The sequence below is a fragment of the Centruroides vittatus genome, unplaced genomic scaffold (assembly GCF_030686945.1).
Source record: "Centruroides vittatus isolate TY-2023 unplaced genomic scaffold, ASM3068694v2 contig_361, whole genome shotgun sequence".
NCBI classification, from domain to species: Eukaryota; Metazoa; Arthropoda; class Arachnida; order Scorpiones; family Buthidae; genus Centruroides; species Centruroides vittatus.
Genome location: NW_027122185.1, coordinates 1,055,658 through 1,070,328, shown reverse-complemented (window position 1 = coordinate 1,070,328; position 14,671 = coordinate 1,055,658). Strand labels below are relative to the sequence as shown.

Below are 14,671 nucleotides of genomic sequence, written 5' to 3'. Positions count from 1 at the left end.
AAAAATTATAACTGCTATATATTTTATTATCTAATTTAATATGTTTTTATAACTTATAAATAACCTTTTTATATTGAAATATTAAAAAAATTGTTAAACAATTGTTATTAACATGAATTACTTCAAATATTATAATTAAAACAATATATATATATAACTAATCTTCACATTAATCGACTAAAACATTAATTAATTTGTTTTATTTTTAACATTTTTACATATTTTATAAATTATATTATTTAGAAAAGATGGAAAAATTTAATATTTTCCATCTTGGTAGTATTGTGGAAAGTAATTGAATATGGCGTATCAGAAAGTTCACGAATACACAAATATTTTAGGAATAAGTTTAATAATGTGCTTATTGCAAATTGCGGGGATAGAGTCTAACCCTGGGCCTTTGGCTAGATCTCCTCAGGAGATTGATCGTGCAGATATGCAAAGTAAGAGGCGTGGAAGACCCCGGAAAGGTAGTGCGAAAGAATTAGAGAGTGGAGATGAGTTATTGAATCTGATGCAGGGTGAACAAGAACAAATTGTAGAAATCCCTTCTATAACTAAAAGTGGGATAGTGAGAGATTCAAACATTCAAGACTACTTTGCAGTGGCCGCGGAAGAGGACGAATGTGAAACGGAAGAGACCCAATATACTTTAAAAGGAATATACGAGTTAATTCAGGAAAAGTTTATGCAGTTAAATTCAGATTTAAGTACGATAAAAGTAGAAGTAACCTCACTAAAAGTAGAAGTAACCTCACTAAAGGAAGAGAATAGAAAACTGAAAGAAGAATTGGATAAAGCCTTCCAGAGAGTGACCGACCTCGACCAGTTAGTTAAGTCTGGTAAACAACTGCAAGGTAAGCTGGAGTTTCAAATTGACTCTTTGAGAAACGAGAAAGTAAAGAATAATATTATAGTCCTGAACTTCCCGTTTAAGACAAACGATCTCGCGGATGAAATTAATTATTATATTAAGAACGAACTAGAATTACCTGACTGTTTGCCTGATAGTTTGGTCAGAGTGTCGGGCGGGGATGATAAATCTATTGTGAAAATTATATTAAGTTCTATCTATGAGAGAAACTCGATTTTGCGAGAGTTCTGGAAAAAGAGGTCAAAATTGTCAGGTACAGGAAAGGGAAAGCCTCTATTTATAGCAGATCTATGTAAGAGATCCAGGATCAGAAGGAAAAAATTAACTTCGATGATAAGTCAAGAAAAAGCAAAGGGACATAAAATAAAGGTTAGAGACGATTGCTTCATAAAAGATGGTAATATCTTTACGTATGATTTAAATTCGGAAGAAGTAATACAGATTAATTATTTTTTATGAGTCGCCAGACTGTTGATAGAGAGAGGCGGGAACAGGAGAGGTTGAAATCTGATGTTAAAAAACTGACTAATATTAAGGAAAATAGTAATCTCTACCAGGAGAGTTCATTAAACTTGTTACCTCTAGACCAAGTCGAGGAAAATATTCAGGCTATCTTAGACAAAATTAGTATAAGCTTTTGGAATATCCAAGGCCTTTTTAAAAAAATCTATAAAGACCCTGTTAAGCAGTTTTTACAATCGCATGAAGTAATGGGATTCACAGAGACTTGGATACCAGATATAAATAAGATAGGGAAGAGACCCCTAGAAGATAAGTTTTGGATTCTATATAGTAATGCTCAAAAGCCACAAAAATTTGGTCGACCAGTTGGGGGCTTGTTACTATTAATTAAGAAATCGTTTGGTCAACTAGTGCAAACACATATTACTTCCAGTTTTATATTCGCCTTGGTGGAATTAAACCAGAGGCTACAATTGTTGTGGGGAGAAGCGAGATTGGGAATCGTTCTAGTATATATATCCCCATCGTCAGCTGCTATAGAGCATATTGTAGAGATACAAGAAAAAATCAACCAATGGTTAATATATTCCGACCTTTGGGTGTTAGGTGGAGATTTTAATGGACGTATAGGCGACAAACTGGATACGATATATAAAGGAAAAAGTTTGAGAATTGATAATGCGAGGATATCGAAGGATAGAGTGTCGAACAATAATGGAGAAGTACTGTTAAATTTTACACGTGAAAATAATTTCTTTATGCTAAATGGGAGATTTACCGGAGATATTCCAGCGGAATATACGTTTATAAGCCACACTGGCAAGTCAGTCATAGATTATATCATTTGTTCAGAGGAGATGCTTAGTAAGTGTATAAAGTTGTCGATTCTTGACCTTGATCACTCAGATCATTTTCCAGTACAGTTGTTGTTGTCCGGAGATAGTCCAAGAGTGGAGTTCTGCCAGAACAAACTACAGAAACATAAAGAGGCGGGATCGTTGGGAAGTAGAAGGTTTGATAAACAGAAATTGTCACAAGATTTGCCAAAAAAGTTTGAGGAGATATTAGTCCAAGAATCACTCCACAGACCGATTGATAATTATGAGAATCTAATTGCGATAATAGATGCGTGTCGTGTAAAGTACAGGCAGGGATGTGAACCACGGAGATTTAAACAGATTTGGTATGATAATAGATGTTACTACTACAAGATAAGGAAGCAAAAGAGTTTAGCTCAGTTTAGGAAAACAAATCAAGAAGCAGCCTGGAAGAAATATGTACAGAACAAAAGATGGTACAGGAATTTTGTGAAGGCAAAAAAGAAAAGATATTTATCCGAACTTAACGATAGGCTGATAGAAGCTAAGGACTCGAAAGTATTCTGGGATATCATAAATGATTTTCGTCGACCCACTGGTTATTTACGAGAGCCAAGTTGTGTACCGTACACTAGTTGGCTACAGTATTTTGAAGGGTTCTCAGCCGATTATCGTAATAAAATGGATCAAGTTTATGTGGAAGAATCTTATACTGAGGTAAAAACTAGTGAAGAAGTGTTTAGTGTCCAGGAATTACAAAGATGCGTTGCGAAACTTAAAGTGAAATCAGCACCAGGTATAGATAATATTCCTAATAAATTAATTAAAAATTTACCAGTATCTATACTTAGTTATCTTGCAAGACAATATAATGGCTTTTATTCAAGAGTAGTAGTTCCAGTTGACTGGAACAAAGTAATATTCTTCATGTTATACAAGAAAGGGGAAAGGTTAATACCTGGCAATTACCGTCCCATTGCATTATTACCGACGTTTCGTAAGCTGTTTACATCAGTGCTGCTTTCCAGGTTTATTGCATGGATTGACAGAGAAAATCTTAGGAATCCCACGCAGTTTGCCTTTGTCAAAAAAGGTGGGACTCAGTTAGCTCTATTTGTGTTAATGGCCATTGTACAAATTCAGCTGTATAAGAAGAGACAGAAAGTTTTCGCCTTATTCCTAGATATAGAGAAGGCATATGATGCAGTAAATATTAAAAACCTTCAAAATAAAATGCGATACTATCAAGCGGAGACTTTAATGGTAGAAATGATAGGATTGTTATTTGGAAGCTATGAAGCGACTATTAGACAAGAAGACACGCAGTGGGCGCCGTTTAGGATAGATCGTGGGCTGTTACAGGGTGACCCATGGTCCCCCCACCTCTTTAATTTTTATACTTTTGATTTAAATAACAGTTTTGAAAGGGAAGAGGATGGATTCTTGATTGAAGAAAATATAGTTCACTCCATTGTCTATGCAGATGATATTGTGATAATCGCCCCCACTGCTGCTGCTCTACGGAGGAAAATTCAGCAAACAATGTTATATTTTAATAAATTAAAATTGAATATTAATCCGAAGAAATCGGCTATCATGGTGTTTAGAAATGGTTCTAAGCTTTCAAAGAGGAACATGTCATTTTATATTAATAAAGAGGAATTAAAAATAGTCAATGAAATAAAGTTTTTAGGGGTAATCTTAACCCCTATGTTGTCCTTTGAAAAACAAGTCAAAATGTCACTGGTCAAGGCAAATAAGTTAATAGTAAGTATAGGAGTGTTATTTTCAAAAATTAAATTAAAAAACACCCAAACGCAATTTAAACTGTTTAATTCAATAATTGTAAATGCAACAAGCTATGCAGCCCCAATTTGGTGTTTGCCAAAATATCAGAAGTTAGAAGCGATTCAAAATAAGTTCATACGGAGAGTGTTTTTACTGGACTATAAAATCCCTGGAAGCATACTAAGATTAGAGTTGAATAGATTCAGAATGACGTCAATGTTGGTTAAGAGATGTGTAAAATTTTTAATGAAGGTGAGAGACAGTGGGCAGTTGTTGTTTAGTCTTTTGAACCAATTATATAGGAAATCATTACGAATCGAATCGAGAAAGAACTGGGTAAGTCACCTGACTAGAGTAATTAATAATTTTGGATTTTCGATGGGCCCGTTTATACACCTTCCGGAGATTAGTGGAGATTTATGTGGACAGCTTACTAGAAATGTAATGGAGAATTCATTGATACTTGATGTGGAGGATATCCGGACACGAAAGATGCCGATTCCATATAATATAATACTGGACTACCCTAATATTAATAATTACATGTTGTTTAATCTCCCCTTTGGTGTTAAGAGGTTCTTCGTCCAGCTTCGCCTTAATAATGATGTAATAACGATTGAAAACAAGATTTATATTTATTCTAAAATTGAATGTCCGAGGTGTTTAAAAAACTTCTCTAAATTTCATCTGGTCTGTGGATGCGAAAAAGCAATAGTGCTAAGACAAAGTTTCGATTTAAATAATTTAAATGAGTGCTCCTCGGAAAAAGAAATGTATATGTTTTTTCATGTGGCTAAGTTAAAATCTATTTATAACTTGTATAATTTTGTTAAAAAATTTGTAACTATGTAACTGTTTATTTAATGAATGTTGATCATAACTCCCCTTGTAACAGGCCAAGGCCTATTACAAATAAAGATGAATTGAATTGAAAAAAAACAATATTTTCCATCTTTCATTGTTTCTACAGAATTAAAGCATTTATCTAAACTTTTTCATGGTGATGCTATTATCCAGAGAAAAATTAATTCCAAATGTTACCACTAGGCGAAAAAATAGCGCTGTATTTAGTAGAATTACCAGACAAATTGGTGAAATCAGTATACTTGTAACCAGGGTATGAGAGGGGTGAGAAGAGAGAGTCATTGTTAGACCTCATCCTTCTCTAATATATATAAATAAATAAAAAATTTTAAAACTCATTTATTAAAATAAATTTTTAATTTATATTTGCTTTTCATGATTTTTTACATAATAAATTAAATTTAAGGGCCAGGTCTATGTTAGGGGTCTATTCGAGTAATTGTGTTGTCCTCCTTCTACCTGGGCTTTCTTGTAACTCCTAAGGTTAATGATTATTTTATTTTTAAATTCTCAATAATAAATTACGAATTTATTCGCTATTTTATCTTACATTTATGGAGTTTGATTGGAGTTATTTTACATATAAAACGGATACTTAATTTTGTAGAGTAATCCTCCATCTACCAATTTTAGAAGTGCTAATACAATAAAGTGAGGAAGGGAGACGTTTGCACTATTTATGAACCTGCTGAAAAAAAAGTTAATAGAATGAATTGAATAGTCCTTTTCCACTTCCACTCCTGCATGAATATTGAGTAAACATTTCTTTGATTGAATTTAAAATACAATATATAGGCTATATATACATATATATAAGCCCATGACTTGTATAAATTAATTCAAAATTATTAACAAATTATATTTTATATTACTTTTTACAAGTGGATAGCTGAATAATTTTGTAATTCTGTGTTTCTGTGTTAATAATATTTAGAAAAATCAGCTGCGAATAGGAAACAAGCCAGCAGCGAGTTGCTTAACTTTCCCGGAAAACAAACTTAAAAATTGTGTATGGCGCCATCTGTTACGAGATTTTTTAAAAGAAAGTTTTTATAATTATAAAAAATGGCAAAAAGGTTAATTTGGAGGATAGACACGAGTTTTATAAAAAAAATTGTAAGTGTTAATAACGAGTAAAATCTTCACTAATTCTGATCCCAACCGACATATGACACATGACCCCTCTCTATCTTCTTACGTCCTCGACCTTTAACCGCCAAAATTTAATAGCATCAATGCCCCTAATGCACAAATCATTCTGCAAAATTTCAGAAATTTTGGACGAAAGGCATATGAGTTATTAATCTTCAAAGTGGATAAACAAAATCAAATTGTGCCTCCTCCTCACACACACTAACATCCATATACATAAGAAAACCCCCCACTTTTTGAATTTTTCAAGGTTCTCTCAATCCAGAAATGTAAAAATCTTGGGGAGGTTATTTTTTTTATCTATTCACAGTATTATTTTTAATAGCTGGAAAAGTAAAAACGAGAGAAATCCTTTCCATTTTATTATATTCGCTAGAAAAATTTATTTTCCTATGCATTTAATTAATAATTATGCCTATAACTTTCTATACTACTTCAAAACGAAAGCCTCTTCCTAATCCTTCCTCTCCTCTAAGGATAGGATAAAAGGGAAAGAATGTCTTCTCTTTGTCCTATCCGTAGTAAATTCACGATTACAAACAGTCCTTTATCTGGCAGTGAATCGAAAATAATTGAATATGATGATAATTTATGTTATCTTTATCACAATCAATAAAATATATTTGTAAATTTAATTATAATGGGCATGGCTATAACTTTGAATGTTATTTATAACCTTATCTAACCATCTAAATATAAATCACCATCAAAAAACTATTACGTATTTAAACGTATATATATCATCAAGATAAATTTGATGTTAAAATGATTTATTTTTAGCTTTTTATTCATATTTAAGCATTGATTATTTCATTCTGTATATTTTTTAAAATTTATATTCTATAAAATATCTATAATTAATTAAGTCTTTCAGGCTAGATTTAATGAAGTAGATAGAATGAAATTCTTACGATTGAATATTTGATTGAAAATATTAATGTCTGATGTTCATTGTCATAAATATAATCTTTTAAAAAGGCTGTCAGTGCTGTTTTTGGTATTCTTTATTTGTTTTTATTCCTAACAATTACTTCCAATACCTTTATGGCTCTTCAGATTGGTTTGGGAGACATTAATGGCAATATCTTCCGAACTAATGGTCCAATTTTCATGAAAATTTCAAGAAACATTTCTCCCTAATACATAAACCTCCCTACAAAATTTCATAAATTTTCGACAAAAGACACAGGATTTATTAAGCCTCAAAATGAGTGAAGAATTCGTGCCCCCACATAAACAAACGTTCATACATACAGAAGAAACACCCAACTTTTTTTACATTCCTCCATGTTTCAAGGTCCCTTGAGTTTAAAAATGTAAAAATCTTGGATGGGAGGGGTCATTTTTTGACCAGTTGCCATACTTTTCCGGCTGTTATATTACAGAGGGAATGTAATATCGTTTTATTGCACTGTTAATGCGATATTAATAATCATTATATTGCATTCATTCAGCATAACTGAATTATAAATTCTTTTCACACATTATATTACATTATTAATGCAACATAACACAAATTTGAACTATTTTTACTTTAAATTATACATAATTTAGATTTAAAAATAAATGGTTTGGTATTATAAATTAATTAATTTTTATCTTATTTTTTAAATTTGAAATCCTGTCATAAAGTATAAATTTACTTAATGATGGGCGAGAGTTGTTCTGCTTTTACGCTTATCTCCGAGTTTATTCTTTATTTTTTCCTACAATAAACTTCTAAATTAACGTTATAAACGTTTATTAATAAATATATTACACAATAAATTAATATATCAGCACATAATTTTACTTAATTCTATTTTATATTACGTGTAACGTAACAATCAACGGCAGTTCTGTAACTAATCGTGTATAATAAAATAGATTTATGTATTAAATAAAGTTATAAATAAATAAATTATTCTATTTTTAAACATTTTAAAACTAAATTAAACAATGTATAGAGCAGCAGTTCTCAACCAGTGGTACGGGTACCACCGGAGGTAAGCGAGAAGGGGCCATTAGTTCTACAAGAGTGAAAAAAAAGGTTGAGAATGATGGTATAAAGCATCGTTGTACACAAGAAATAATAGAAAATTTCGAGAAAAATGGAGTGCCATATCCTACATTCATTCACGCTTAGTCTATTGTGGGACGTGGTTGGACTACTTATTAAGTTTTGATGGCATTGACTGGACATTTTGGTCTAACACTCTTGCAAGCAATTTATCGAACAGTACTTAAAACGTTACATAAGCTACTCATGTGTGATAGGAAGGATGCGAAAAATTGCCAAGCAGACTTATATATAAATATCATTAACAATATTTTATGTACTGTCTGTCCTATCTCATTCTTTATTATTAATTAATTGGGTTATTTCTTATTTAAAAAATCTGAAAATGACATTTATAAGTACAAGAAAATTAATATTGTAATTTGTAATATATTTAGCGAATAATCTTGAGATATTTTAAGCATTTTTTTAAAGTTTGAAGAGCTTTTTAATCTGAAAATTACAGTAAAAATGGAGCGAAAAATCTGTTCCAGTTTCATTTTCTTTTATATACTTATAACTGAATCTGCTATTTGTATTTAGATGCAACGAGATTATTATTAAAGGATAAGAGTTAATCGAGACCTCTGGCCCGAGCTTTCCATATCTGGTCTCGACTTTCATCCATCTAATTATGTTCTTGAGATTAATGGACGACGGACGGACAGACGGATGACAGTAAGAATGTATAAATCTGAAATTTGAAAGTTGCAGCCAAATAATATGAGGAAGAATTAAAGAGAAAATGAAAAAAAAGAGGAAGTACATAAACTTATGCTTAAGTTTCAAATTAAAAAAATAAACAGAAATAATCAATTAAAGACGTACTAATTTACATGAGAAAATATTAAAAATAACTAAATCAGTTATATTATTTAATGAAATTTAGGAATAAAATAAAACAAAATAACCTCAAGTTAGTAGTGGCTTGCCCCTGTAAATCATACTTTTCCTGTTAGCAACAGAGTCCTGCCAATCATTGTCTATCTCCTTTCAGGGAAAAACGTTTGAATTAAAATAACGTAACTGCCGGTTTGCATTGGAAGTTCATATACAATTAATCGGGGCCTTCTGCCCCAAATCTTTTTTTATCTGGTCTCAACTTTCATCTATCTAACTTCTTTCTCGAGTTTAAGAAAGGGCAGCCGGACGGACGACAGAGGAAATTATAAGTCTACACCCCAATTAAAATTTAAAATATTGCCATTGGATGTGCACAGCGAAGACATATAAGATGTCTTTATAGCAAAGAATATCAACAATTTAATTGTTTTTTTCTTAATTTTTATATATAATATAAAAAGAATAAAAATTCTAAATTTCTTTTTTGTTAATTAAAGTGGACTGTAGTCATATTTATATGTGTTTTTTTACTGTTATGAATAGAACGGGCTGATCCTCCTCTTTTCGGGAATCTTGTCCTTCCCTGACAAGGAAAATTATACGTAAATCTGTTTTCATTGTCACATGTAAACTGGTCCTTGCCTCTTCTCCATATTTGACCAGGTCACGCCTGGTATTTTCTTCTTGCTTTAATCTATCCTTTTCTCATTGTCCCTTTACGAACATTTTAATTACATTAATTTAACTTATAAAAGTTTATAATTCACTTAAAATGAATTAATGCTTCATTTAATTCTTATTCAACTGACATTTAAAAAAAAATTCTATAAATTTGAGCCTAATTTATCAAAATAAATAGTAAAATATATAAATTTTTAAATCGTAATTCTTGTTAAATACACGTTTAAACATCTTAGTCAATGTTAAAAAGATTTATAAAGAAGAAAAAAAGAAAATTGAATTAGAAAATAAATGGATTCAAACTACGTTAAATTACTAATTTAATTAATTTAATTCGACTGTTTAATTTTAATTACATAGTTGAATACGTTAAATCGAATCTAAATTGTAATAAATATTTAAATATAATTTTTTAACAATTAATTTACTTTTATCAATTTTTATCAAGTTAATAAGAACGATAAATCAGGTGAGAAGTGTTAATGGAGCAGAATTAGAGCAGAAATTGTCATTTCTGAGAGCAATAAGATATAAATTTAGTATTTTTTCTTAATGAAGTTCGACATAATTATATGATTTTATTAATGAAACAGTTCAACTATAAGTACGAGATGTTATAGATAGAGGAGTATTAGCTTTGAAGATTCATTATATTGGTGAGTTATTAAATAGTTTGCATAATTGAAACAAGTAGAGATCATGTTCAAGTTATGGTCGACAGAATCTCTTGTTAATCAGCTATATCGCCATTATCATTATTGCATTTAAGATACTCATTGAAACATTAAAATAACAGAAATTTATCACAGAGCAGAGTACACACACGTACGAAGAGAACTTTCAACGTCTTAAAAAGTAAGGATCATCGAGAAAATTTAAAAGAAAAGTAAGATGAACGACGAAAAAGAAGACCTGTTTGTAATTTTTTTTAAAAAAAAGATAGCTTTTCATGTTTGAAAAGGAATTTTTACTATTTTTAGATAGTTAATTCGCTTAGAAAAATGAAATTGCTTTCTGTTTTTGGTGTAGGAATGACGAAGCAATCAAACCGAATGGGCTAAAAGGAAGAAATAAATTAGTAAAGTCACAGAAGAAAAGAAGACTTACAACCGTACAACCAATAATTATCACTTTGTTTTATGAAAATGAATTAAAGGTGACTATTTTTGATGGACTTAGTCTCAGTTTTATTAATTATAAAGATGTGTTTTATATTAAAAGAAAGTTAAGACGACATACACACAAAAGTTTGTTAATAAAACACTTTATTTTTGTTCTTGAAAGCTGCAGATGGGTAACTTACTTGATAGTAAACAAGTTGTTTTTCTGCTCGTTAGTGGTGTTTTCATTGCTAACACTTGTATTCAGACAGAGCAATGTGTTTATCTAAAAACTTATAAATCTAAATCATGCATCATAATGGCGATATTTACAATATTCTACCTAATTTTTTTACGTAAGCGGGTACACCATTGTTTCGTTTGTAGATTGCATTAGGTAGAGAAGACTATTTGGCTCGAGTCACAAACAGAGCCTTCAAAATTTAAGTTTATTTTTATACATAAATATGATATAAACGTAATGATAGACCTGTTTTACTTATTTTGTTGATTTTATTCATGTATTTTTATGGCTTTCGGGAAAAGGATATGACTCCATCTCACCTCTCTCAGGCCTCAAGCTATAAAAAATATTCTCTTTTTTTATAATCGCAGAAGAGATTCCTTTGTAGATTTTAAATATTATTGTGTCTTGCTACATATTTAACAACTAGAGGAAGTGTAAATAAAAAAAATTATTCAAATATTTATGGATTAGATGCTTAAAAAACAAAGTTTATAAACATAATTTTACTCAAACGATGTTGAACTTTTCTTGACAAAATTGTAAAGTTAATCTATCAGCCGCATTCCCACTGAAACTATTACCTTACAAGTCACTACAGAAGTTATTGTGGAGGTCGTTGTCTAAATGATCTTCTAGAAAAATAAAATAAAATACGGTATATTTAAATTATTTTGCATTTTTTTTTCTTATCTGTAGCAGCTCGAGTTTAAATATATCGCATAATTTTCCAATTATAATAACACGGATTATCCATAAATTTCCAGACAGTCTTCAAATATATTTTCCTCGTTTATGATATGAGATATTTAATTCATGTTTGTTGCAGTCGAAACGTCAACTAATTAATATGTGTTTACTTTCAAGTATTAATTATTACTTCCATTGAAAGTCCTGTAAATTTAAATGAAATTTGAAGAAAGTAAATACGAGAGCTTCGATATCATTAATGAGCAACTAAGGACTTCATATTGGATTTGAATGATTAAATTATAGAAGGAACTATATACCAGGCAAGTTTAATTAATGAAATTTACTAAATCTTCTATGCAAGAGAAAAATATATTAAGTCAACGAACTCGAAGATTTTATTAATCTATTCAGAACAAAATTAAGAATGAAAATTTAGATTTCCTCTTTGAGAAATGCAAAAAATTTTGTATAAAAATAACTTTATCTTACAATACTTATCAACGTTTTAAGATCTAATGTCTTTACCTTTTCTGTGCCGCCATTTTTTTCTGATGAAAGATTAGATGAAGATTCTTGGTAAGATGAAATTACATACATGAAGAATATTAAGAACAAAAACATTCTTTCTTTCTCGTCTTTGAAGTCGTTTCCCACTGTCTAGCTTTACAATTATAATTGATAACAAGATGATCAATAATTTTTTAGAAGTAAAAAATTCCGCCTCTAAACTTTTCGTGCCTTTATTACATAATCAATCATGCCAAGTGAATTTGTAGGAGTGAATTAGTAAATTAGTTATGCTGAAATAAAGCTACAGTTTCCATGTAATTTTTTCCCCTCCTTCGTCTATGTCACTTAATGCATTATATTAATGGATTTTAAGTGATAGATTATGTCGGTTCTTTGCATATTTTTTTTTTAGTTATATCAAGGTCAAGGATAGCTGAACAATACATTAATTATTACACAAATCTTAGTATCTAAATAGGAAAAGAAATATGTAACATTTTTAATATCTCAGAAAAATGTTTTAATACGAAAAGAGTTATTAAATAGAATATAATAATGATATAAATAGTCGGTTTGGAGAATTAATTAACAAAAACCTTTATCTAAATGTATCGTCTTACAATTGAAGTCCTAAAATAACAGCTATTTGAGACTGCTTTAAGGACTTCTAACCGTTCTCTGGGCACTAAGAAATTCTTTTATAGTAAATCTATTATAGGCTAGGACCATATAAATGGGGTGACCGGATGGTGAGGGCCAGGACAAGTCCCCGAAAGATTAAGAAAATAGTTCTTCGGTTATCAAAAATTTTATTTTAATTTTTGTTGAATTTTACTCTATGTACAATAATTTATAGGCTTATTTATTTTATCTCATCTTTAAGATAAAACACCTTAAGTATTCGTAACTCTTTAATTTAATTACACCCAAATAGAGACCACTATAGAGAAAACCGATCTTATAAATAAATTAAATAGGCTCCTATTTACACTCAAATAGGGGCCAGTTTTCTATAGAAGACCTTCCGGGAGGCATTCCTCCTCGGCAGATTGCCCATGTATATGAATAAAACCAAGCCAAACTTGCAACTGTATTGTAGACTATATATTACACTTGCACACTGACTTTTTGATGATACTATACATTTTTTTCTTTAATCTTTCCTCCCTGTAGACACTAAGAAGGCTTTTTTTTTTATCTAGTCCATCCTGGGTTCTGCTAGGGCTACAGTTGTGCTTCCTAGTGGTAAGGGACGGGCCTTAAATATTTGAGATGGACCATCTTCCGAAAAATTCCTGAAGATTTTCGACACTGTCCGGGCTCGTTTCCGGGTCCTCCAGAGTGCTGGGCTGACATCTTAACCGCTTGGCGGATTTTAAGGGTGTCCTTCTTCGTGCCCAGTATAGGTTCAATCAGACCTTTAATAGGCACGGCCAAGCGATAAGAAATAGGGCTTAACATACCTGTATTTAATTCATTCTTAAATATTTATCAGCCGACTCTAGTATGAATGCAGATCTCTAGAGTACGTCTCTTCAGTATCTAATAGTCCTTAATTTAAGTACAGCATTTATAGGGCAATGTTTTCCAAGGTGTGGGTTCACTAGCGACCATTTGCATTGCTTATATCTGAACAAAACAGCGTAAATATCCATACTTTCCTATTCTATATTTAAATGTACAATTTTTTACTTTTTTCAAAAATTTCTTGAGGGGATGGGATAATTGATTTTTGAAAAAAAGCCAGACATGAAAACTTGCTGTTGAGTAATAAAACTACTTATTAATAATGTGCCATTTTTATAATAATAAAACAAAAATAGAAAAATCTTCGTATTTAAATGATAAATTCTTCTGTTTACATGAAATATATCATTTATAATGTTATTTTTTAAAATAATATTTTAGGTATTCACTTGCAACACATCTTTCTCTGTCTACGTAACTCAATTTAATATAATCTCGGATAGATAAATAACATAAATATTAACATTTTATGTATCATATTGCCTAAAATCTGTTTTGATATCAAATTTAGTTTGGTATAATGGCAACAATTCAGTGCATTTTACGTTTCAAAACGTCATTATTACTTAAAATTATTCATTCTAACTTTACTTTCGTATGTTTAAGATAAGAAGTTATTTTAAACTAGCAGGTAGGCCCGGCGTTGCTCGGGCAAAAGTAACGATAGCGAAGATTAAGATTATTACATTATAGTCACAAAAAAGAGAGTAATTTCATCAACGAACTAAGTTTTTCTAAAGAAAGGTCGAATTTGAAAATCGAACGTTCTAATATTGTTCGATTTTCACGACGTGTTCTGATTATATCCTTCGATTTTCATCGAATATCATAAAGAAGAAAGGTCGAGAAAAACCTTATTACTCTTTTTCTTTCTTTTTTTTGCCAGCGCCCGTAAATCTTGCACGTCACTTTCTCTTGTTCTCCGTTGTTACTTAACACTTCCATTGTTACTTAACACTTTGGTACTTAAATCTGGTACCCTAACTGTGCACCAAATTTCAACTTTCAACCCCTGACCGTTTGGGCTCTGCGCTGATTATTATTATTATTATTATTATTGTCAACTCGTCTCGATTA

The 14,671-nt window shown here is 30.6% G+C and overlaps 1 protein-coding gene across 1 annotated transcript in view; it reads right to left on the bottom strand.

The window, feature by feature from the left end:
• The window catches only part of LOC136975010 (monocarboxylate transporter 10-like), an 88,749-nt gene that overhangs the window by 53,709 nt on the left and 20,369 nt on the right, over window positions 1-14,671 (bottom strand). The gene's annotated exons all lie outside the window — the stretch shown is intronic.